Source organism: Glycine soja, chromosome 11 (assembly GCF_004193775.1).
Source record: "Glycine soja cultivar W05 chromosome 11, ASM419377v2, whole genome shotgun sequence".
Taxonomy (NCBI): domain Eukaryota; kingdom Viridiplantae; phylum Streptophyta; class Magnoliopsida; order Fabales; family Fabaceae; genus Glycine; species Glycine soja.
In genome coordinates this window covers 27,526,944-27,551,315 of record NC_041012.1, presented here as the reverse complement: position 1 = coordinate 27,551,315, position 24,372 = coordinate 27,526,944, and the positions used below count along the sequence as shown (strand labels likewise).

General features: G+C 40.4%; 1 non-coding gene and 1 pseudogene across 1 annotated transcript; one reads left to right on the top strand and one right to left on the bottom strand.

Moving 5' to 3' along the window:
- Positions 1–22,312, top strand: part of LOC114374166 — a 188,342-nt pseudogene extending 166,030 nt beyond the window's left edge.
- LOC114377760 lies at positions 18,743–18,849 on the bottom strand. The gene has a single exon (XR_003659196.1). It is a non-coding gene; the product is annotated as a small nucleolar RNA R71 (small nucleolar RNA).
- Positions 22,313–24,372: the final 2,060 nt, after the last annotated feature.

The following is a 24,372-nucleotide window of genomic DNA, read 5'->3' as shown; positions in this document are numbered from 1 at the left end:
CATTGAAGTCTTTGAAAGCGTAAATGATTGAAGACATTGAAGTCTTTGAAAGCATAAATGATTGAAGACATTGTAGTCTTTGAAAGCGTAAATGACTAAAGACATTGTAGTCTCTAAAAGCGTAAATGACTGAAGATATTGTAGTCTTTGAAAGCGTAAATGATTGAAGACATTGTAGTCTTTGAAAGCATAAATGACTAAAGACATTGTAGTCTCTGAAAGTGTAAATGACTGAAGACATTGTAGTCTTTGAAAGTGTAAAGCAAAATACAATGTAGTCTTTGAAAGCGTTAATGATTGAAGACATTGTAGCCTTTGAAAGCGTAAATGACTGAAGACATTGTAGTCTTTGAAAGCATAAACGATTAACGATATTGTAGTCTTTGAAAGCGTAAAGCAAAAGACATTGTAGTCTTTGAAAGTGTGAAAGCAAAAGATATTGTAGTCTCTTGAAACATTAAGCAAAGGACGTTGTGTCCTATGAATCATGCAATTGGATTTTGGAAATTGGTATGTAATGAGAAATCTATGAACCCATAGCCTGATGTGAAACATGGTTTTTGGAATGGATGGAGATACAAAAATCACCCTAAAATAAAGAAAATGCAGGTTTTGTACGCAATAATGCAATGCAATGAAAAATTGTGCAATGTTCATGACATTCTTTCCTCTTTTGGTGATCTTAATTTTGTTTTCTTTTTTCTTCCCCTTTTTTTGTGTGAAAAAACACAGATTAACTATTTGTTTCTAAAAGACTTGATAACTCACGCAACCTCATCCTATCTTTTGCAAATCTCTTCAGGGACTCCCTCAGAGTGTATGTTTTGATTTAATCACTTGACAATTTTGGATGACGGTAGTGGAGCCATTTGACATTTAATCAATCAATTGAAATATTGATCCTAGGGTTCGTCCCTTTCTTTTTGTTGAAAAACCTTCTATTATTCTGCACAACAAGGAAACATAAGGCTTTGGGATCGATCGTACGCCCCATTGAAGGATGGCAATGGATTGTCACACTTTGGTATGTGACCAAATGAAACTTTCTTGATTTAAAGTCATAGAGTAATGCCAAGGGTCTGTCGATCCCGCTGAAACTTGATGACATGGGCTAATCCCAAAAGAATTTATGCAGCAAAGGCCACCCTTGGATTCAAAAGGAATCCTAAGGAGTCTGCATGAGCGACTAACATTAGATGTACCTTATTATCACAATTGTCTTTGGGCATTTTCCACAAGCTCCTGATCGAATGAGTTTTCTTCTCAAATGTGCAAGTGCAAAACTTCAAGGATTCTCTTTTTTATATATATATTTTCAACAATCATAAGCATGTGTGGGTTCCATTCCAGAATCCCAACTTAAAAGAAAAATTAGTCATTCCTTGATCCACATGGGCTTTATTGGGCTTGTAACGTGGTTAGCAGTAAGAGGGCTATCAAAGAAAGGATTAGAGAGGCTCAAAGAGTGTGTAAGGGTTATATTGAGTAAGAACCTCGAGAGTGTTGCTTGTACTTTTATTCATTTCAACTTTTGGGTTGGGTTCTACTCCTTTTGTCTTATACATTAATCCTTATTGCACTTTTGTGCCTTTCTTGTAAAATCTAGAGATCTTTTGTCTCTCTTTTTTTCCTTTTTTTTTTTGCTTCACTCGCCTTTGGAAAATTTGCTTTCTTCTCTCTCTCTTTGTTTTAACATCATTGTTGCCCACCCTAGAGCTTAGTAAACCTCATGCATGTGTTGTTTGCATTGCTCTTCCCGCCGGTTTAGTGGTGGTTCCTACTCAAGGTTTCTATTTTGTTTTTGTTGTTTTTTGTGTTGTTTTTCAAAAACAAATATTTAGCTCGGAGGGGGTAGCAAGGGATAAATTAGTGTTTGAGATGTTGAAACACAGCCATGTGTCATTTTAAATCTTGACTAGATATCTTTGTAGTTTGGATTTTGGGACCAAACCTCTGATAAACACGCTCCTTATTCTTTCTTCTTTTTATTTTTTACCACCCTAATTTTTTCCTAGGCCGCCTTTTCGGGTTTTCAACCTATCAGGTGAGGACTTCTGATCTGCCCCTAGGTTCTCTTAAGGCTCATGCATGGTGTCTCTGATTGACCTAGTGTAGGGCTCTGAGGTCTCTATTGTTGTCTTTTGTCATGACCTTGTAGCAAGGAAAAATGAAAGAAATTGCACAAGTTCTTGAAAATGAATTTTCAAGGACAAGAAAATAAAGGATTTTCAATTGACAAATTAAGTCGCATGACTCTTGTTCTTGATAACTCACTTTTCTATCAAAAAGACAACTTTTAAGAATGATAAAATGAGGTCACATGAATGTATGTACTTCTTATTTTTGATTTGAAACACAGTCAATCAAATGTCTTTTTTAACCTTTTTTTATAACTTTACTCGTCATTTATAGCACCCCATCAAATGTGTAGAACGAGAAATTTCTAATTGAACAGACTTGGACATCAACTCAGGAGCGCAAGTCACTTGAGCAAATGAGCCAATGACATACATTCACATTCCAGTGAATGTTAAATAAATATGCAAAGATGTAATTGTGAGAGAAGGAGAGACAAGAACATCAAATTTATTCATATTATTAGCAATGTGACTGTTGTTTACAGTAATGGCATAAACTTTAAAATCCTAATGAGTCATTGGAGACATCAACAACCTTCAAAATTCCCCAAGTATCATGCATAGTATCGCTCGACAATGTCAGAATTCACAAGTAATTGTCCTCTTCAAATTTTAGCCAGCCTTCATCAATTAGACTTTGCACCTTATGTTTCAGGGTCATACAATGCTTAATGGAATGCCCCAAAACTCCTCCATGATAAGCACATGTTCCATTCGAGTTGTATCCTCGGGAAAATGGAGGTTGAGGAATCTTTGTTGGGATTATGGCTACCATTGGAATTGGGGTGAATTCTACAGGCTTCTTTTTTGGAAAATTCCTTCCCTGGTTGGTATTTTGGTTCGTATTAATGGTGGTGTTTGGCCTCGGATGCGCAACAGGTGGGTTTTGTGGCTGATTTAAGGGTGGCCTTTGTGGATGATTGGATGTTCTTGGCTGGTAGGGTGGTGGGTAATGAGAAGGACTGATATTGGCTGAGTGTTGATATTGTAGAGCTAATGGGAAATTAGACCATGTAGGAATGGTAGTCACAACATGGGTTTCTCCTTCCTTCTTATTCTCTCTATTTGCCCCAGGATTCCTATTCATCGAAGCAGCATAATCAAATTTGTCTCTTCTCAAGCCCACTTTGATCCTCTCGCCAGCAAACACTAAATCTGCAAAGCTTGAAGGCATGCAACTGATGTGTCATCATTTTCTCATATTTCTTAACCCTTTTTGTCACCATTTTAATTACTGATTAGCCTTAATTGTCAAATTAATTATGCAGTTTTATTATTTGGGCCTACTGGACTAATTTTGTGTTTTTAATTTAATTTCAGGAGAATTATAAGCAATTGGGCTTGAATCCGGAATTGGGCTTGGACTTGAAGAGAGCAGACAATTTTATTTTATCAAATCTTATCTTATCCAGATTTTATCTCATCTTGATATTATTTCATCTAGATTTTATTTTATCTTATCTTATCTAGATTTTATTTCATCTAGATTTTATTTTATCAAATCTTATCTTGTCGAGATTTTATTTTATTTTATTTATGGGCTTGGACTTAAAATAGATTTGTAAGCTTTGGGGCTGAGAACATATATAGCAGCACCAAGGTTCTAGTTTAAGCTTTCTCTCCTTTTGGTTTTACTCTCTCTTTCGTTTTAGCTTTTTTTTTTGTTTTGGAGAATAATTATAGTTTTCTTCGTTTTCTACTACAATTTCGTTTTCTATTGATTAATGGAAGGCTAAGTCTCCAGCGTTGTTTTCTCTTGAGGATCAAGCATAGCTCTCTTTGAGGTTTTATTATTACTATTGAATTCTGATCAGTTTTTCCTCTTCACCAATTACACTGTATTTGTTGCTATTAATCCATGCATGCTTAGTGCTTGATTAATTGTCTCTGCACTTAATTTACGTTCATGCTTAATGATCAGTTTCGTTCATGATTAATTGGTGTATGTGTTTCTTAATCACATAATGAATGCCTTATGTTAAATTTCACTTAGTAATTTAATTTAGGGTTGGATTAAGTGGTTGAACTGATAAAGGATAAATTCTCATAACCTAGGATAAGAGACTTGCTTGTGAATCAAGGGGAAACAACGTGTTTTTAATTCTGATATTTTCTAATTAAAATTTGCTCGCTGTTTAATTTACAAAAACAAACAACTCCCCAATTCGTTACTGTTTTATTACTATCTGTTATGAACGTTTGGTTGACCATTGCTTGTTGGGAGACGACCTAGGATCACTTCCCAAATACTGCATTTTTAATGTTTATTTGATTCAGGTACAGCCTCGATCAGTAACCCACCATCTTCTCATAGTAGAACACAGGTAATGTGTCTACTATCATTGTTATCATTTCCATTTTCATCATAGGGGGTGCTATTTGAGCCGCCAGATCCCTCCACCTTTGGGCATATTCTTTGAAAGATTCATGCTCCCTCTTACACATGTTCTATAGCTGCATTTAATTCGGAGCCATATCAGAATTGTACAGATATTGCCTAATGAAGACAACCATTAGGTCCTTCCAGGAACGGACCTGGGAAGGTTCCAGATTAGTATACCAGGTGACGGCTGCCCCAATAAGACTTTTGTTAGTGCTTAGCTCTACTGAGTTTTAAAAGATTGGCTAAGATTTTGTTAAAACATAAGCACTTAGACAATGAAGGAAAGCTGGAGTTGCTGCACATGATGTCCAACGTTATGTCAAAGAATAAGATCGGGCTGCACAATGCACAAGGCAAGATGAAATGTCAAATGAAGAATTGAAGCTGCAGGATTCACGATGTCGGATACAATGTCCAGGACATCCTGCTCGAAAATACTGGAATTGCTAAAAGCATTGAAGCTGCAGGATCCACGATGTCGGATACAATGTCCAGGACATCCTGCCCGAGAATACTGGAGTTGCTGTACAATGCAAGATAAAAGTCAAGTGAAGAAGTGAAGCTGCAGGATCCACGATGTCGGATACGATGTCCTGACATCCGGCCCGATAATACTGGACATATAATTCTGTTATATCTTTAACAGATTATTGTGCAGTTAGCAAGAGATAAGAAGATCTATCTTTAGGAACGAATTAAAAGATAATTAAAGTTCGAATTTCAAAGTAGAAGAGTTCGTTCAGGGATTAAAGATTAAAGATTAAAGATAAAAACTAAAAGATCAAATTGCATCTTTTAGATCTTTAAGTGCAGATTTTCTGGAAGAATGATAGATCTCATCCAGCACAAGAAGTTGCAGCCCAGATACACTCACTGCTATATAAACACGAAGGCTGCACGAGTTCTGTACCAAGTCCGGGATTGAAGAGTTATTTTGTGAGTTTTGGGACTTGAGTGTTTTGTGAGCCACCTTGATGTTACTCTAACATCAAGTGTTGGACCTGAGTGTGTAGAGTTGATCTCTAGTGTGTAGAGTTGATCTCTAGTGTGTAGAGTTGATCTCTTTTGTTCAGAGAGTAATCTCTGGTGTGTCTTTGATTTGATTGTAAACACGGGAGTGTGATTGAGAGGGAGTGAGCGGGGTTCTCATATCTAAGAGTGGCTCTTAGGTAGAGATCGCACGGGTAGTGGTTAGGTGAGAAGGTTGTAAACAGTGGCTGTTAGACCTTGAACTAACACTATTTTAGTGGATTTCCTCCCTGGCTTGGTAGCCCCCAGATGTAGGTGAGGTTGCACCGAACTGGGTTAACAATTCTCTTGTGTTATTTACTTGTTTAAACTGTACACACTGTCAAATATAATCTGCATGTTCTGAAGCGTGATGTCGTGACATCCTGTACGACATCTGTCCCCAGTATCAGAATTTCAATTGGTATCAGAGCAGGCACTCGAAATCACTGAGTGAGATCTAGGGAGATAAATTCTGATGAACATGGAGAAAGAAGGAGGACCAGTGAACAGACCACCAATTCTGGATGGAACCAACTATGAATACTGGAAAGCAAGGATGGTGGCCTTCCTCAAATCACTGGATAGCAGAACCTGGAAAGCTGTCATCAAAGGCTGGGAACATCCCAAGATGCTGGACACAGAAGGAAAGCCCACTGATGAATTGAAGCCAGAAGAAGACTGGACAAAAGAAGAAGACGAATTGGCACTTGGAAACTCCAAAGCTTTGAATGCTCTATTCAATGGAGTTGACAAGAATATCTTCAGACTGATCAACACATGCACAGTGGCCAAGGATGCATGGGAGATCCTGAAAACCACTCATGAAGGAACCTCCAAAGTGAAGATGTCCAGATTGCAACTATTGGCTACAAAATTCGAAAATCTGAAGATGAAGGAGGAAGAGTGTATTCATGACTTCCACATGAACATTCTTGAAATTGCCAATGCTTGCACTGCCTTGGGAGAAAGGATGACAGATGAAAAGCTGGTAAGAAAGATCCTCAGATCCTTGCCTAAGAGATTTGACATGAAAGTCACTGCAATAGAGGAGGCCCAAGACATTTGCAACATGAGAGTGGATGAACTCATTGGTTCTCTTCAAACCTTTGAGCTAGGACTCTCGGATAGGGCTGAAAAGAAGAGCAAGAATCTGGCGTTCGTGTCCAATGATGAAGGAGAAGAAGATGAGTATGACCTGGATACTGATGAAGGGCTGACTAATGCAGTTGTGCTCCTTGGAAAACAGTTCAACAAAGTGCTGAACATAATGGACAGGAGGCAGAAACCACATGTCCAGAACATCCCTTTCGACATCAGGAAAGGTAGTGAATACCAGAAAAGGTCAGATGAAAAGCCCAGTCACAGCAAAGGAATTCAATGCCGTGGGTGTGAAGGCTTTGGACATATCAAAGCTGAATGTCCCACTCATCTCAAGAAGCAGAGGAAAGGACTTTCTGTATGTCGGTCTGATGATACAGAGAGTGAACAAGAAAGTGATTCTGACAGAGATGTGAATGCACTCACTGGGATATTTGAATCTGCTGAAGATTCAAGTGATACAGATAGTGAAATCACTTTTGATGAGCTTGCTATATCCTATAGAGAACTATGCATCAAAAGTGAGAAGATTCTTCAGCAAGAAGCACAACTAAAGAAGATCATTGCAAATCTGGAGGCTGAGAAGGAGGCACATGAAGAGGAGATCTCTGAGCTTAAAGGAGAAGTTGGTTTTCTGAACTCTAAACTGGAAAACATGACAAAATCAATAAAGATGCTGAATAAAGGCTCAGATACGCTTGATGAGGTGCTACAGCTTGGAAAGAATGTTGGAAACCAGAGACGACTTGGATTTAATCCTAAGTCTGCTGGCAGAACAACCATGACAGAATTTGTTCCTGCCAAAAACAGCACTGGAGCCACGATGTCACAACATCGGTCTCGACATCATGGAACGCAGCAGAAAAGGAGCAAAAGAAAGAAGTGGAGGTGTCACTACTGTGGCAGGTATGGTCACATAAAGCCCTTTTGCTATCATTTGCATGGCCATCCACATCATGGAACTCAAGGGAGCAGCAGTGGAAGGAAGATGATGTGGGTTCCAAAACACAAGACTGTTAGTCTTCTTGTTCATACTTCACTTAGAGCATCAGCTAAGGAAGATTGGTACCTAGATAGCGGCTGTTCCAGACACATGACAGGAGTCAAAGAATTCCTGGTGAACATTGAACCTTGCTCCACTAGCTATGTGACATTTGGAGATGGTTCTAAAGGAAAGATCACTGGAATGGGAAAGCTAGTCCATGATGGACTTCCTAGTCTGGACAAAGTACTGCTGGTGAAGGGACTGACTGCAAACTTGATCAGCATCAGTCAGCTGTGTGATGAAGGATTCAATGTAAACTTCACAAAGTCAGAATGCTTGGTGACAAATGAGAAGAGTGAAGTTCTAATGAAGGGCAGCAGATCAAAGGACAACTGCTACCTATGGACACCTCAAGAAACCAGTTACTCCTCCACATGTCTATCCTCCAAAGAAGATGAAGTCAGAATATGGCATCAAAGATTTGGACATCTGCACTTAAAAGGCATGAAGAAAATCATTGACAAAGGTGCTGTTAGAGGCATTCCCAATCTGAAAATAGAAGAAGGCAGAATTTGTGGTGAATGTCAGATTGGAAAGCAAGTCAAGATGTCCCACCAGAAGCTTCAACATCAGACCACTTCCAGGGTGCTGGAACTACTTCACATGGACTTGATGGGGCCTATGCAAGTTGAAAGCCTTGGAGGAAAGAGGTATGCCTATATTGTTGTGGATGATTTCTCCAGATTTACCTGGGTCAACTTTATCAGAGAAAAATCAGACACCTTTGAAGTATTCAAGGAGTTGAGTCTAAGACTTCAAAGAGAAAAAGACTGTGTCATCAAGAGAATCAGGAGTGACCATGGCAGAGAGTTTGAAAACAGCAGGTTTACTGAATTCTGCACATCTGAAGGCATCACTCATGAGTTCTCTGCAGCCATTACACCACAACAGAATGGCATAGTTGAGAGGAAAAACAGGACTTTGCAAGAGGCTGCTAGGGTCATGCTTCATGCCAAAGAACTTCCCTATAATCTCTGGGCTGAAGCCATGAACACAGCATGCTACATCCACAACAGAGTCACACTGAGAAGAGGGACTCCAACCACACTGTATGAAATCTGGAAAGGGAGGAAGCCAACTGTCAAGCACTTCCACATCTTTGGAAGTCCATGTTACATTTTGGCAGATAGAGAGCAAAGGAGAAAGATGGATCCCAAGAGTGATGCAGGAATATTCCTGGGATACTCTACAAACAGCAGAGCATATAGAGTATTCAATTCCAGAACCAGAACTGTGATGGAATCCATCAATGTGGTTGTTGATGATCTAACTCCGGCAAGAAAGAAGGATGTCGAAGAAGATGTCAGAACATCGGGAGACAATGTAGCAGATGCAGCTAAAAGTGCAGAAAATGCAGAAAACTCTGATCCTGCTACAGATGAACCAAACATCAATCAACCTGACAAGAGACCCTCCATTAGAATCCAGAAGATGCACCCCAAGGAGCTGATTAGAGGAGATCCAAACAGAGGAGTCACCACAAGATCAAGGGAGATTGAGATTGTCTCCAACTCATGTTTTGTCTCCAAAATTGAGCCCAAGAATGTGAAAGAGGCACTGACTGATGAGTTCTGGATCAATGCTATGCAAGAAGAATTGGAGCAATTCAAAAGGAATGAAGTTTGGGAGCTAGTTCCGAGACCCGAGGGAACTAATGTGATTGGCACCAAGTGGATCTTCAAGAACAAAACCGATGAAGAAGGTGTTATAACCAGAAACAAGGCCAGACTTGTTGCTCAAGGCTACACTCAGATTGAAGGTGTAGACTTTGATGAAACATTCGACCCAGTTGCTAGACTTGAGTCCATCAGATTGTTACTTGGTGTAGCTTGCATCCTCAAATTCAAGCTGTACCAAATGGATGTGAAGAGCGCGTTTCTGAATGGATACCTGAATGAAGAAGCCTATGTGGAGCAGCCAAAGGGATTTGTAGATCCAACTCATCCAGATCATGTATACAGGCTCAAGAAGGCTCTCTATGGATTGAAGCAAGCTCCAAGAGCTTGGTATGAAAGGCTAACAGAGTTCCTTACTCAGCAAGGGTATAGGAAGGGAGGAATTGACAAGACTCTCTTTGTCAAGCAAGATGCTGAAAACTTGATGATAGCACAGATATATGTTGATGACATTGTGTTTGGAGGGATGTCGAATGAGATGCTTCGACATTTTGTTCAACAGATGCAATCTGAATTTGAGATGAGTCTTGTTGGAGAGCTGACTTATTTTCTGGGACTTCAAGTGAAGCAGATGGAAGACTCCATATTCCTCTCACAAAGCAAGTATGCAAAGAACATTGTCAAGAAGTTTGGGATGGAGAATGCCAGCCATAAAAGAACACCTGCACCTACTCACTTGAAGCTGTCAAAAGATGAAGCTGGCACCAGTGTTGATCAAAGTCTGTACAGAAGCATGATTGGGAGCTTACTATATTTAACAGCTAGCAGACCCGACATCACCTATGCAGTAGGTGTTTGTGCAAGATATCAAGCCAATCCCAAGATAAGTCACTTGACTCAAGTAAAGAGAATTCTGAAATATGTAAATGGCACCAGTGACTATGGGATTATGTACTGTCATTGTTCAGATTCAATGTTGGTTGGGTATTGTGATGCTGATTGGGCTGGAAGTGCAGATGACAGAAAAAGCACTTCTGGTGGATGTTTCTATCTGGGCAACAATCTTATTTCATGGTTCAGCAAGAAGCAGAACTGTGTGTCCCTATCTACTGCAGAAGCAGAGTATATTGCAGCAGGAAGCAGCTGTTCACAACTAGTTTGGATGAAGCAGATGCTGAAGGAGTACAATGTCGAACAAGATGTCATGACATTGTACTGTGATAACCTGAGTGCGATTAATATTTCAAAAAATCCTGTTCAACACAGCAGAACCAAGCACATTGACATTAGACATCACTATATTAGAGAGCTTGTTGATGATAAAGTTATCACACTAGAGCATGTGGACACTGAGGAACAAATAGCAGATATTTTCACAAAGGCATTGGATGCAAATCAGTTTGAAAAACTGAGGGGCAAGCTGGGCATTTGTCTGCTAGAAGACATATAGCAATTACTTCTATTTGAATGTGCTCAAACGTTAATAGCACATTCATTACTGGGCCGAAACAGATTTGACCGTTGCTTCACACGTCCCTCTACATTCCGCATTCAAATTTACATTTTAGTGGCAATCTCGTTTTCAGCATTCCACAACAGCTCTCAGATTGTCACGAAACCATTTCAAAAGCTCTGCTTCTCCATGGCTACCTCACCAAAAGAAACTTCAGCTCCTGGTTCACCCTCTGTACCATCATCTCCATCATCCACCAAAGCACCATCAAACCAGGAACGACCTGAATTCAATATCCAGCCCATACAAATGATTCCTGGTTCAGCCCCTGTTCCTGAAAAATTGGTTCCCAAACGACAACAGGGTGTGAAGATTTCTGAAAACCCTAGCCTTGCAACAAGCCCTAGGGAAGTAGACCCGGAGATGGATAAGAAGATCCGCAGTATTGTGAGTAACATTCTGAAAAATGCTTCTGTGCCTGATGCTGATGAAGATGTTCCAACATCCTCCACCCCGAATGTTTCTGTGCCTGATGTTGATAAAGATGTTCCAACATCTTCCGCTCCAAATGCTGAAGCCCTCCCTTCACCCAGTGAAGAGGAATCAACAGAAGAAGAGGATCAAGCCTCAGAGGAGACCCCTGCACCACGGGCACCAGAACCTGCTCCAGGTGACCTCATTGACCTTGAAGAAGTAGAATCTGATGAGGAACCCATTGCCAACAGGTTGGCACCTGGCATTGCAGAAAGGTTACAAAGCAGAAAAGGGAAAACCCCCATTAAGAGGTCTGGACGAATCAAAACTATGGCCCAGAAGAAGAGCACTCCAATCACTCCTACCAAATCCAGAAGGAGCAAAGTTGCAATCCCCTCCAAGAAGAGGAAAGAAATTTCCTCATCTGATTCTGATGATGATGTCGAACTAGATGTCTCGACATCAAAGAGGGCCAAGAAATCTGGGAGAAAGGTGCCTGGAAATGTTCCTGATGCACCATTGGACAACATCTCTTTCCACTCCATTGGCAATGTTGAAAAGTGGAAATATGTGTATCAACGCAGACTTGCGGTTGAAAGAGAACTGGGAAGAGATGCCTTGGCTTGCAAGGAGATCATGGACCTCATTAAGGCTGCTGGACTACTGAAGACAGTCACCAAGTTGGGAGATTGCTATGAAAGTCTAGTCAGGGAATTCATTGTCAACATTCCCTCTGACATAACAAACAGAAAAAGTGATGATTATCAAAGAGTGTTTGTCAGAGGAAAGTGTGTTAGATTCTCCCCTGCTGTAATCAACAAATACCTGGGCAGACCAACAGATGGAGTGGTGGATATTACTGTCTCTGAGCATCAAATTGCCAAGGAAATCACTGCCAAACAAGTCCAGCATTGGCCAAAGAAAGGGAAGCTGTCTGCAGGGAAGCTAAGTGTGAAATATGCAATCCTGCATAGGATTGGCGCTGCAAACTGGGTACCCACTAATCATACATCCACTGTTGCCACAGGTTTGGGTAAATTTCTGTATGCTGTTGGAACCAAGTCCAAATTTAATTTTGGAAACTATATTTTTGATCACACTGTTAAGCATTCAGAATCATTTGCTGTCAAATTACCCATTGCCTTCCCAACTGTATTGTGTGGCATTATGTTGAGTCAACATCCCAATATTTTGAACTACACTGACTCTGTGATGAAGAGAGAATCTCCTCTATCCCTGCATTACAAACTGTTTGAAGGGACACATGTCCCAGACATTGTCTCGACATCAGGGAAAGCTGCTGCTTCAGGTGCTGTGTCCAAGGATGCTTTGATTGCTGAACTCAAGGACACATGCAAGGTGCTGGAAGCAACCATCAAAGCCACCACAGAGAAGAAAATGGAGCTGGAACGCCTGATCAAAAGGCTCTCAGACAGTGGCATTGATGATGGAGAAGCAGCTGAGGAAGAAGATGAAGCAGCTGAGGAAGAAGTCGAAGCAGCCGAGGAAGAAGAAGAAGCTGCTGAGGAAGAGGAAGATGCAGCAGAGGATACTGAATCAGATGATGATTCTGAAGCCACCCCATGATCATCAGACCTTTATATTTTTTGCTTTTTACTAGCTATAGGGGCATGTCCCTTTGAACGATTGATTGCTATTGGTCTGTAATATTTTCATGCATTCTACTTTTGTCAAATTCTGTCTAAAAAGGGGGAGTATTATGTATTATGTGTGCATGATTAGGACTCTATGTATGCAATAGTAGTCATGATGTATGATTTTGAGTCGTAGGATACGATGTATGCATGAGTCATGATTTTGAGGGGGAGTTGTATGATACGTTGTATGTATATGACTTTGAGGGGGAGACTGCTGCTGCTGATGATGACTGGTGTAAGCTACTAGCTGATAGAAGATGCTGCAGTAAGAGCATGGAGACAGGGGGAGCAGAATGGTGATGTCACATGAGATGTCTTGACATCCTGGAAAAGACTAGTAGCTGATAGAAGATGCTGCAGTAAGCATGAAGACAGGGGGAGCAGAAGCAGAAAGCTAATGTCACGTGAGATGTCTTGACATCCTGGAAACGATTTGCAACTTACCAATTCCGCTGTGCTTGATTACTCTGATAATGAAAGTTGCTGATCCCACTTGCATAACTGCTCGTACCTGCTCAGGAAGTGTCTAAGTATGTTTTAGACAAAATTTGCCAAAGGGGGAGATTGTTAGTGCTTACCTCTACTGAGTTTTAAAAGATTGGCTAAGATTTTGTTAAAACATAAGCACTTAGACAATGAAGGAAAGCTGGAGTTGCTGCACATGATGTCCAACGTTATGTCAAAGAATAAGATCGGGCTGCACAATGCACAAGGCAAGATGAAATGTCAAATGAAGAATTGAAGCTGCAGGATTCACGATGTCGGATACAATGTCCAGGACATCCTGCTCGAAAATACTGGAATTGCTAAAAGCATTGAAGCTGCAGGATCCACGATGTCGGATACAATGTCCAGGACATCCTGCCCGAGAATACTGGAGTTGCTGTACAATGCAAGATAAAAGTCAAGTGAAGAAGTGAAGCTGCAGGATCCACGATGTCGGATACGATGTCCTGACATCCGGCCCGATAATACTGGACATATAATTCTGTTATATCTTTAACAGATTATTGTGCAGTTAGCAAGAGATAAGAAGATCTATCTTTAGGAACGAATTAAAAGATAATTAAAGTTCGAATTTCAAAGTAGAAGAGTTCGTTCAGGGATTAAAGATTAAAGATTAAAGATAAAAACTAAAAGATCAAATTGCATCTTTTAGATCTTTAAGTGCAGATTTTCTGGAAGAATGATAGATCTCATCCAGCACAAGAAGTTGCAGCCCAGATACACTCACTGCTATATAAACACGAAGGCTGCACGAGTTCTGTACCAAGTCCGGGATTGAAGAGTTATTTTGTGAGTTTTGGGACTTGAGTGTTTTGTGAGCCACCTTGATGTTACTCTAACATCAAGTGTTGGACCTGAGTGTGTAGAGTTGATCTCTAGTGTGTAGAGTTGATCTCTTTTGTTCAGAGAGTAATCTCTGGTGTGTCTTTGATTTGATTGTAAACACGGGAGTGTGATTGAGAGGGAGTGAGCGGGGTTCTCATATCTAAGAGTGGCTCTTAGGTAGAGATCGCACGGGTAGTGGTTAGGTGAGAAGGTTGTAAACAGTGGCTGTTAGACCTTGAACTAACACTATTTTAGTGGATTTCCTCCCTGTCTTGGTAGCCCCCAGATGTAGGTGAGGTTGCACCGAACTGGGTTAACAATTCTCTTGTGTTATTTACTTGTTTAAACTGTACACACTGTCAAATATAATCTGCATGTTCTGAAGCGTGATGTCGTGACATCCTGTACGACATCTGTCCCCAGTATCAGAATTTCAACTTTCCTAGAAGAAATGCATCAACAATTTTTCATCTTTTGTGTATGCCCCTATTTTCCTATCGTACATCTTCAGGTGATTCTTGGGGCAAGTAGTCCTCTTGTACTTATCGAAATTCGGCACCTTGAACTTTGGAGGAATGACCACGCTGGGCACTAGGCACAACTTTGCCATGTTAGCAAAGGCATAACTTCTGCCTCCTTCAATGACCCTCAGCCTTTCCTCTATATGATCAAATTTCTTCTTTTCTACCATAGCAGGGGGCCCTCTTCCCATCACAAAATGTAAGAGTTGGGGTTGTGGGCGATATTGAGGCCCCCTCAAAGTGTTTCGCAAGGGTACACCACAAAATGCATGCCCCTCAGTGGCATATCCAAGGTGTGGTTCGAAGTCAGCTAGAGTGTGGTCTCGAGGTACTTCATGTGTCTCTCCCATGGGTTGAGGGACCTGTGCATGACTAGATTGGGGTTGTTGGCTCTCAATGGGTATGGGAGCGAAGTTATCAACATTCCCATCACGAGCGTGTGCAACATTAGGTGGTGTATAGTTGGGAGGCAAGCCATATGGTGGGAAGGAATGCTTGTTCTGAACCTACACAAAATGAGTGCCGCCCGCACTTCCCAACGCTTCGCCTCCCGGACCTACCACATCCGAGGTTGGATGATTTACTTGATTGAAGCCAGGTGGGTGAGTCGGGTCCACCTTTGTGGCGGTACTTGCGGCAACAACTGTAGCCGTGTTGACCTCCATCATTTTTCTCATACTCATCATGGCTTCCATCATTGTGGTCATTTTCTCTTTCATGGCCACCATGTTAGCCTTTATCTGCTCCTCTACCTCCTCTATTTCACTCATCATTCTAGCTTTGGCACGCATTCAGTAAGGATGTCATAAAGCGCTTTGTTTCCTTTTTATTACAATGATTACAATTCTGATTTCAAGGAAAGAATGCAATGATCAATGCAACCAATGTGAAAAGAAAAATAAGCATGGATGTATGTGAATAATACATCATTGAAGTATTGCAAATTTTACACAAGACATTCAGTAGAACATAGGGTTGAATCAATTCAAATTTTCATTAAAACAACATTGTTCATTACATATTGTCAGAGTGAAAGTGCAATTGGAAATAAAACATGGACATCAACAATCCCAAATTTTGCAAATTATTTAACTCAATCATGTGTTGGCAGTAGCCAAGAAGCTATGTAAACTCGATCCATCTTCTGCCCCACCTTTTGCAAGCTAGTTACTTCTATACTTGACCTTGACTTGATCAAAACCTTTTCTTAAAAGCATGTGCTTGGTTTGACCCTATGTTCGCAAGAATAGAAATTTTGATTGCCAATACTTCAACACCCTATCATAGAGGATATATGATTAAGGCATACTTATGCTATGCATGACAAATGTAATTATAAGATCGACATGAGACGCCTGAAAAACCATCATTTCCTAGTTAACAATGCGTTAGGTACCATGTTCATGTGATTTTTCAATCATTTTTCAAGAGAAATAAGTGTATAATCCCAACGTGGTTTGTTCATAGCTATCATCATGGTACCTGATGTGCCATCATTTTCTTCTATTTTCTAAACCCTTTTTGCACCATTTTAATTATTGATTGGTCTTAATTGTCAATTAATTAGGCAGTTTTATTATTTGGGCTCATTTAGCTAATTTGATGTTTTTAATCTAATTTCAGGAATTAATGAAACATTGGGCTTAATCCGGATTTTGGTTGTGGACTTGAAGAGGGCAAATAAAGCAGCGCTTACCTTAGTTAATTTCTAATTAGGAAATTTGCCAATTTTATTTTATGTTGTTCAGTGTTTATTTCGTTTTGGGCCAGAGTATTGTAATAGGGCCTAGTGACTTTGAGTGACTCTTTTTAAATAGCTGCCTTGGGATTCATGGAGGGCATTATGTTATGCTATTTTCATTATTCAGAGCATTGGTTTTAGGTTTTCACGTTTTTCTGTTCCCTTGTTACGGTTTTCGTTCTTAATGCAAATTTCCGTTTTCTGCTTCTAATTACGAATTCATTCTTGTTTCTTCTTCTACTTTCACTTACGTTTCTGTCTCATTTACGTTTCTGTTCATTTACGTTTCTGCTTCATGTTTCATTTGCGTTTTCTGTTTGAATCCATGGAAGGCTAGATTTTCTGGTGTTGTTTCCTTTTGAGGACGAAGCCCAACTCTCTTTGAGGTTTCGCTTGTAATGTGGTTCCCTGGCAGTTTTCCCTTCACCAGTTATCCCAAATTCGTGAATATTAATCAGTGCACGCTTCGTGTTCGATTAATTGCCTTTGAGCCTAACTTGCGTTCATGCTTAATGGACGAAGGGCTAACTGGTGTATGTGGTGCCTAATCACGTATTGACAACCCTAAGTTGATTTTCGCTTAGTAAATTGAAATAGGGTTGGATTAAGTGGTTGACTGTTAGGGACGAATTCTCCATAACCCAGGATAAGAGAATGGCTTCTGAATCAAAGGAAACAACCCGGTTTTAATATTAGTAATTTCATATTCCAGTTTATTATGAACAATTGGTGTGTCATTGCTCGTTGGGAAACGACCTAGGATCACTTCCTAGTTACTACATTTTCATGCTTATTTGATTCGGATACGGCCTCGATCAAATTTGGCGCCGTTGCCGGGGAGCAGTGTCCAAAGGTTCATAATAGCTAGCTAGTGTTGTGTGTTTAATCCTTTCATGTTTTATGTTTAATTGTTAGTATTGTGTTAGTATGTGTGTTAGTGTTGTTTAGTGTCCTGGTATTTTGTTTAGTGTGTGTTCTGTTTCAGTTTTCCCATTAAGCGTTTCCCCTGTTTCAGTCTTGGGTGTTTTGCTGTGAATAGTATTTTGCGACAGACTTAGCGACCACTTTTGCTTGCGGCAAAACAGAGTAGTAGTAGAAATCAATTAGAGACGGATTTTAGCGACCACCCATGCTGAATTATTTGTGATTTTTTGTTTTAGTAGCTAGGGTTGTTATTTTTGGCTGAATTTTTTTTTGGTAACTTCTTTTAATCCATATTTTGTGGGAAAAATAGCTAGAGCCTTTAGTTTGGTCAGATTTGAAAGTTCCAAAAAACTAGCAAATTTTGTGTTTGTCAAAACTTCAAACCGCCATAACTTTTGCTCCGGTTATCAGAATCGCAATTATTATATATGCATTTGGGGTAGAAAAAAATTTCCTACGCCGTGGCAGCCAGGCTGAAGTCTCCATTGTTCAAAAAAAGCGATTCTGTCAAAAGTTTTTTATTTTTCAAGTTTTATTCACTTATTTTTCTTAACCCACCAATTTTAGCTTTCATAGTTAGACTTTGAATTTTTGTCTGAAATTTTTTGTGCTATCTTCTCATCATTTTATAAGGTTGCTCACAAAATTTCAAGTCATTTGGATATCATTTGAGGGTAGCAGTAGTTCAAACCTGCACCTTTATTTACATGACAAGGCAACTAGTTGTGCATGCTGAATGTAGTGTATGACTAGAGGCAATCCATCTGACTTACAACCCTTTGACCCTGAGATAGATAGGACATTTCATAGATTAGTTAGGCATCCTTTTATACCTTTTGATCATCCTGAGCATTCCATTACTGGTGAATCTGTGCATTCTGTTATTGGTGATTTTGAACATCCTGATTTGGAGCATTATAATTTTGAGCATTCTGATTCTGAGCATTCTGATTTTGCACATTCTGAGAACATGGCACAACCTCCACCCTGTGAGAGGACTCTAAGGGAAATGGCTGCACCTGATTTCACCTACGAAAGCTTTTGCATCCAATACCCTGATGAGGATGTCCCATATGTTCTTAAAACTGGACTGATTCATTTGCTTCCAAAGTTTCATGGCCTTGCAGGTGAAGACCCGCACAAACATTTGAAGGAATTTCATATTGTCTGCTCCACCATGAAACCCCCAGATGTCCAGGAGGATCACATATTTTTGAAGGCTTTTCCTCATTCTCTGGAGGGAGTGGCAAAGGACTGGTTGTATTACCTTGCTCCAAGCCCCATCACGAGCTGGGATGACCTTAAGAGAGTATTCTTAGAAAACATTTTCCCTGCTTCCAGGACCACAGCCATCAGGAAAGATATCTCAGGTATTAGACAACTCAGTGGAGAGAGCCTGTGTGAGTACTAGGAGCGATTTAAAAAATTATGTGCCAGTTGCCCTCACCATCAGATTTCGGAGCAGCTTCTTCTCCAATATTTTTATGAAGGACTCAGTAATATGGAGAGAAGTATGATAGATACTGCCAGTGGTGGAGCCCTTGGAGACATGACTCCTGCTGAAGCTAGAAATTTAATTGAGAAGATGGCTTCTAACTCTCAGCAGTTTAGAGCTAGAAATGATGCCATAGTCATTAGAGGAGTGCATGAGGTAGCTACAAACTCAGCTGCATCATCTGAGACTAAGAAGCTTGAAGGCAAACTGGATGCATTGGTTAACTTGGTAACCCAGCTGGCCTTGAATCAGAAATCTGTACCTGTTGCAAGGGTTTGTGGTTTGTGCTCCTTTGCTGACTACCATACAGACCTTTGCCCTTCCATGCAACAACCTGGAGCAATCGAGCAGCCTGAAGCTTATGCTGCAAATATTTACAATAGACCTCCTCAACCTCAGCAGCAAAATCAACCACAACAGAACAATTATGACCTCTCTAGCAACAGATACAACCCTGGATGGAGGAATCACCCTAACCTCAGATGGTCCAGCCCTCAGCAACAACAACAGCAGCCTGCTCCTTCCTTCCAAAATGCTGCTGGCCCAAGCAGACCATACATTCCTCCACCAATCCAACAACAGCAACAACCCCAAAAACAACCAACAGTTGAGGCCCCTCCACAACCTTCCCTCGAAGAACTTGTGAGGCAAATGACTATGCAGAACATGCAGTTTCAGCAAGAGACCAGAGCCTCCATTCAGAGCTTAACCAATCAGATGGGACAATTGGCTACCCAATTGAATCAACAACAGTCCCAGAATTCTGACAAGTTGCCTTCTCAAGCTGTCCAAAATCCCAAAAATGTCAGTGCCATTTCATTGAGGTCGGGAAAGCAGTGTCAAGGACCTCAACCCGTAGCACCTTCCTCATCTGCAAATGAACCTGCCAAACTTCACTCTACTCCAGCAAAAGGTGATGACAAAAATTTACCTAACAATTTCTGTGCAGGTGAATCTTCTTCCACAGGTAATTCTGATTTGTAGAAGCAGCACATTCCCCCTCTTCCATTCCCTCCAAGAGCAGTTTCCAACAAAAAAATGGAAGAGGCAGAGAAAGAGATCTTGGACACGTTTAGAAAAGTAGAGGTAAATATACCTCTGTTGGATGCAATAAAGCAAATTCCAAGATACGCCAAATTCTTGAAGGAGCTGTGCACTAATAAGCGGAAGCTTAAAGGAAGTGAATGGATTAGCATGGGCAGAAATGTCTCCGCATTGATTGGTAAATTTGTTCCTCAAATTCCTGAAAAATGCAAAGATCCAGGTACATTCAGCATACCTTGTATTATAGGGAATAGTAAGTTTGACAATGCCATGCTAGATTTAGGAGCTTCTGTTAGTGTTATGCCTCTGTCTATTTTTAATTCTCTATCCCTAGGTCCCTTGCAGTCAACTGATGTGGTAATTCATTTAGCTAATAGAAGTGTTGCCTACCCTGTTGGTTTCATAGAAGATGTCTTAGTTAGAGTTGGTGAACTGATTTTCCCTGTTGATTTTTATATTTTGAATATGGAAGATGGATTCTCTCAAGGATCAGTTCCCATCATTCTAGGCAGACCCTTTATGAAAACTGCTAGAACTAAGATAGATGTTTATGCAGGCATACTATCCATGGAGTTTGGTGATATAACTATTCATTTTAATATTCTGGATGCTATGAAATACCCATCTGAAGATCTTTCTGTATTTCGTGCTGAAATAATTGACCATGTTGTTGATGAATACATGATTGATCTTTATTCTAATCTGCATGCCTCTCACTCTTCATGCATTGAGTCTGAAATTGTACTTGATCATATGTCTGAATCTGATGCTGAGAGTGAATCTGAGAGTGATATTGATTGCATGTCTTGTGGTGGTGTTTTACCTCTTGAGATTGATTTTATAGAGTCAGATAGGACTAACCATGTTTCAGGAAGTACACATACCTCTGACTTTCTTTATGAGGTAAAGGCTGAGAAACCATCTCCTTCTACCACTGTCCAGCCGACCACACCAGAATTGAAGTCTCTGCCATCAAATTTAAAATACGCTTACTTGGATGATAGCAAGAGTTTTCTAGTGATTATATCTGCCTCCCTTGCTGATGAGCAAGAGAAGAAGTTGTTGTCAGTTCTCAAGAAGCATAAGAAGGCTATAGGTTGGACCCTGGCGGACATTCCTGGTATTAGCCCATCCACATGTATGCATCGAATAAATTTAGAGGATGGAGCTAAACCAGTAAGACAGCCACAGAGAAGACTCAACCCGGTGATTCTTGATGTAGTGAAGAAGGAGATAACCAAGCTTTTGCAAGCTGGAATCATTTATCCTATCTCCGACAGCCAATGGGTGAGTCCCATCCAGGTAGTCCCGAAGAAGACCGGCCTCACAGTGATAAAAAATGAGAAGGAGGAGCTAATTCCTACTCGGGTGCAGAACAGTTGGAGAGTTTGCATTGACTATAGGAGGCTGAACCAGGTTACCAAAAAGGACCATTTTCCCCTGCCATTCATTGACCAGATGCTTAAACGCCTGGCAGGTAAATCCCACTACTGTTTCCTTGATGGTTTTTCTGGTTATATGCAAATTACTATTGCTCCTGAGGATCAGGAAAAGACCACATTCACCTGCCCCTTCGGCACTTTTGCCTATAGGAGGATGCCTTTCGGCCTGTGCAATGCCCCTGGTACCTTCTAGCGATGCATGATTAGTATTTTCAGTGATTTTTTAGAAAATTGCATAGAGGTGTTTATGGATGATTTCACTGTATATGGATCCTCTTTTGATGGTTGTTTGAATAGTTTGGAAAAAGTTTTGAATAGATGCATTGAAACTAACCTTGTTCTAAATTTTGAAAAATGTCATTTTATGGTTGAGCAAGGTATAGTTTTAGGCCACATTATTTCCAATAAGGGTATTGAAGTAGATCCTGCAAAAATTTCTGTTATTTCACAATTGCCTTACCCCTCTTGTGTGCGAGAGGTGCGATCTTTTCTTGGTCATGCAGGATTCTACAGGCGTTTTATAAGGGATTTTAGCAAAGTAGCCCTTCCATTGTCCAACTTGTTGCAAAAGGAGGTGGAGTTTGACTTTAATGACAGATGCAAAGAGGCTTTTGATTGTCTCAAAAGAGCGCTGACTACCACCCCCATCATCCAGGCACCCGACTGGACAGCCCCTTTTGAGCTTATGTGTGATGCATCAAATTATGCATTGGGGGCTGTCCTTGCGCAAAAAATTGATAAATTGCCCAGGGTGATATACTATGCTTCTAGGACTTTAGATGCTGCCCAAGCGAATTATACTACTACTGAGAAAGAGCTTCTAGCCATAGTTTTTGCTCTTGAAAAAATTTGATCTTATTTGCTTGGTACTCGCATTATTGTTTATACTAACCATGCAGCTCTAAAGTACTTGTTGAAGAAGGCTGATTCTAAGCCTAGGTTGATCCGATGGATGCTCTGGCTCCAAGAGTTTGACTTGGAGATCCATGATAGGAGCGGAGCACAAAATCTAGTTGCTGATCATTTGAGTCGGATCGAACGTGTATCTGATGCAGATTCACCTATTCGGGATGATTTCCCGGATGATCATTTGTATATACTGTATAGTATTTCTGACTCTCTTTCTACTCCCTGGTTTGCTAACATTGTCAATTATTTAGTTGCCTCTGTTTTTCCTCCCTTAGCATCTAAGGCCCAAAAAGATAAAATTAAAAGTGATGCTAAGCATTTTATTTGGGATGACCCCTACTTGTGGAAATTGTGCAGTGATCAGGTAATTAGACGATGCATTCCAGATCATGAGACTGACTCAGTCCTGCAGTTCTGTCATTCTTCCGCACCGGGAGGTCATCTAGGTGTTCAAAGGACAGCTCGCAAAGTGCTTGATTGTGGTTTTTATTGGCCCAGCATCTTTAAAGATGCGTGGAAGATCTGTAGCACTTGTGAGCAGTGTCAGAGAGCAGGAAATACACTTACATGGCGACAACAAATGCCTCAGCAACCTATGCTATTCTGTGAGGTGTTTGATGTCTGGGGTATAGATTTCATGGGTCCTTTTCCTGTCTCTTTTGGTTATGTTTACATTCTCCTTGCAGTTGACTATGTTTCAAAATGGGTGGAAGCCAAGCCCACTAGAACTAATGATGCTAAAGTTATCGCAGACTTTGTCAGGTCTAATCTATTTTGCAGGTTTGGAGTACCTAAAGCAATTGTTAGTGATCAAGGAACCCATTTTTGCAACAGGACAATGCATGCCCTGCTTAAAAAGTACGGGGTGGTACACAGGGTATCCACACCATACCACCCCCAGACCAATGGACAGGCAGAAATTTCTAACCGAGAAATCAAGCGAATTTTAGAGAAGATTGTGCAGCCAAGCAGGAAAGATTGGAGTACCAGGCTTGATGATGCTCTCTGGGCACATCAGACTGCCTACAAAGCACCCATAGGAATGTCTCCTTACCGGGTTGTCTTTGGAAAGGCATGTCATCTTCCAGTGGAAATTGAGCACAAAGCTTACTGGGCAGTGAAGACTTGCAACTTCTCTATGGATCAAGCTGGTGAGGAAAGAAAGTTGCAACTGAGTGAGTTAGATGAAATCTGCCTAGAAGCCTACGAGAATGCCAAGTTCTACAAAGAAAAGACCAAGAAGTTCCATGATAGCATGATAGTTAAAAAAGACTTCGTGGTTGGGCAAAAAGTGTTATTGTATAATTCTAGGCTTGGACTCATGAGTGGTAAGTTGAGGTCTAAGTGGATTGGTCCTTTTGTTGTTACTAATGTTTTTCCTTATGGTACAGTTAAGATCAAAAGCGATTCCACAAACAAGAGCTTTAAGGTCAACGGACATCGACTTAAGCCATTCCTCACAAACCCTTCTTTAGTGGACGTAGTGGTGGAAGAGACTTCCTTACTCCACCCTACTCTTCCTCCACCATGACTTAGGGAGTTTTTCTTTTCCTATCTCCTTCTTTGCTTTTATTACACTTGTCCGATTCTCTTTGATGATTTAATTGTTTTTAATCTTTTAATTGTGCTACATTGAGGACAATGTGTTGTTTAAGTATGGGGGGGAGTGTTCTTTGGTTTTGCTAGTTTTGTTGGTTTTGTTAATTTGTTAGTTGTGTTAATTTGTTAATGTTGTTAGTTTCGTCGGATTTTTAGTTTAATATTTTGGGTCAATTTTGTGTGCATGTACGACTTTGCATGTTTTTCTATGAATTATAGGATATGTTCAAGAATTGTTTTGAAAATAAAAGTTCTTGACATTTTGTGACTTGAAATCCTTGATTCTTCTCTACATGTCATGATAGTTTTGAAAGCTCAATTTGAAAGTGATGAGTTTACCTTTGTGAGAATTTGAGCCATCCATCATCATAATCATTTGGTGTGTTTTGCCCCATTGATTGCTTGCACAATAGCCTTGGCTTGATTCTTGTTGATGCGTCCTAATTCACATGCATATTTGGAAATGATTGAGGCAATTTTGTTCTTATA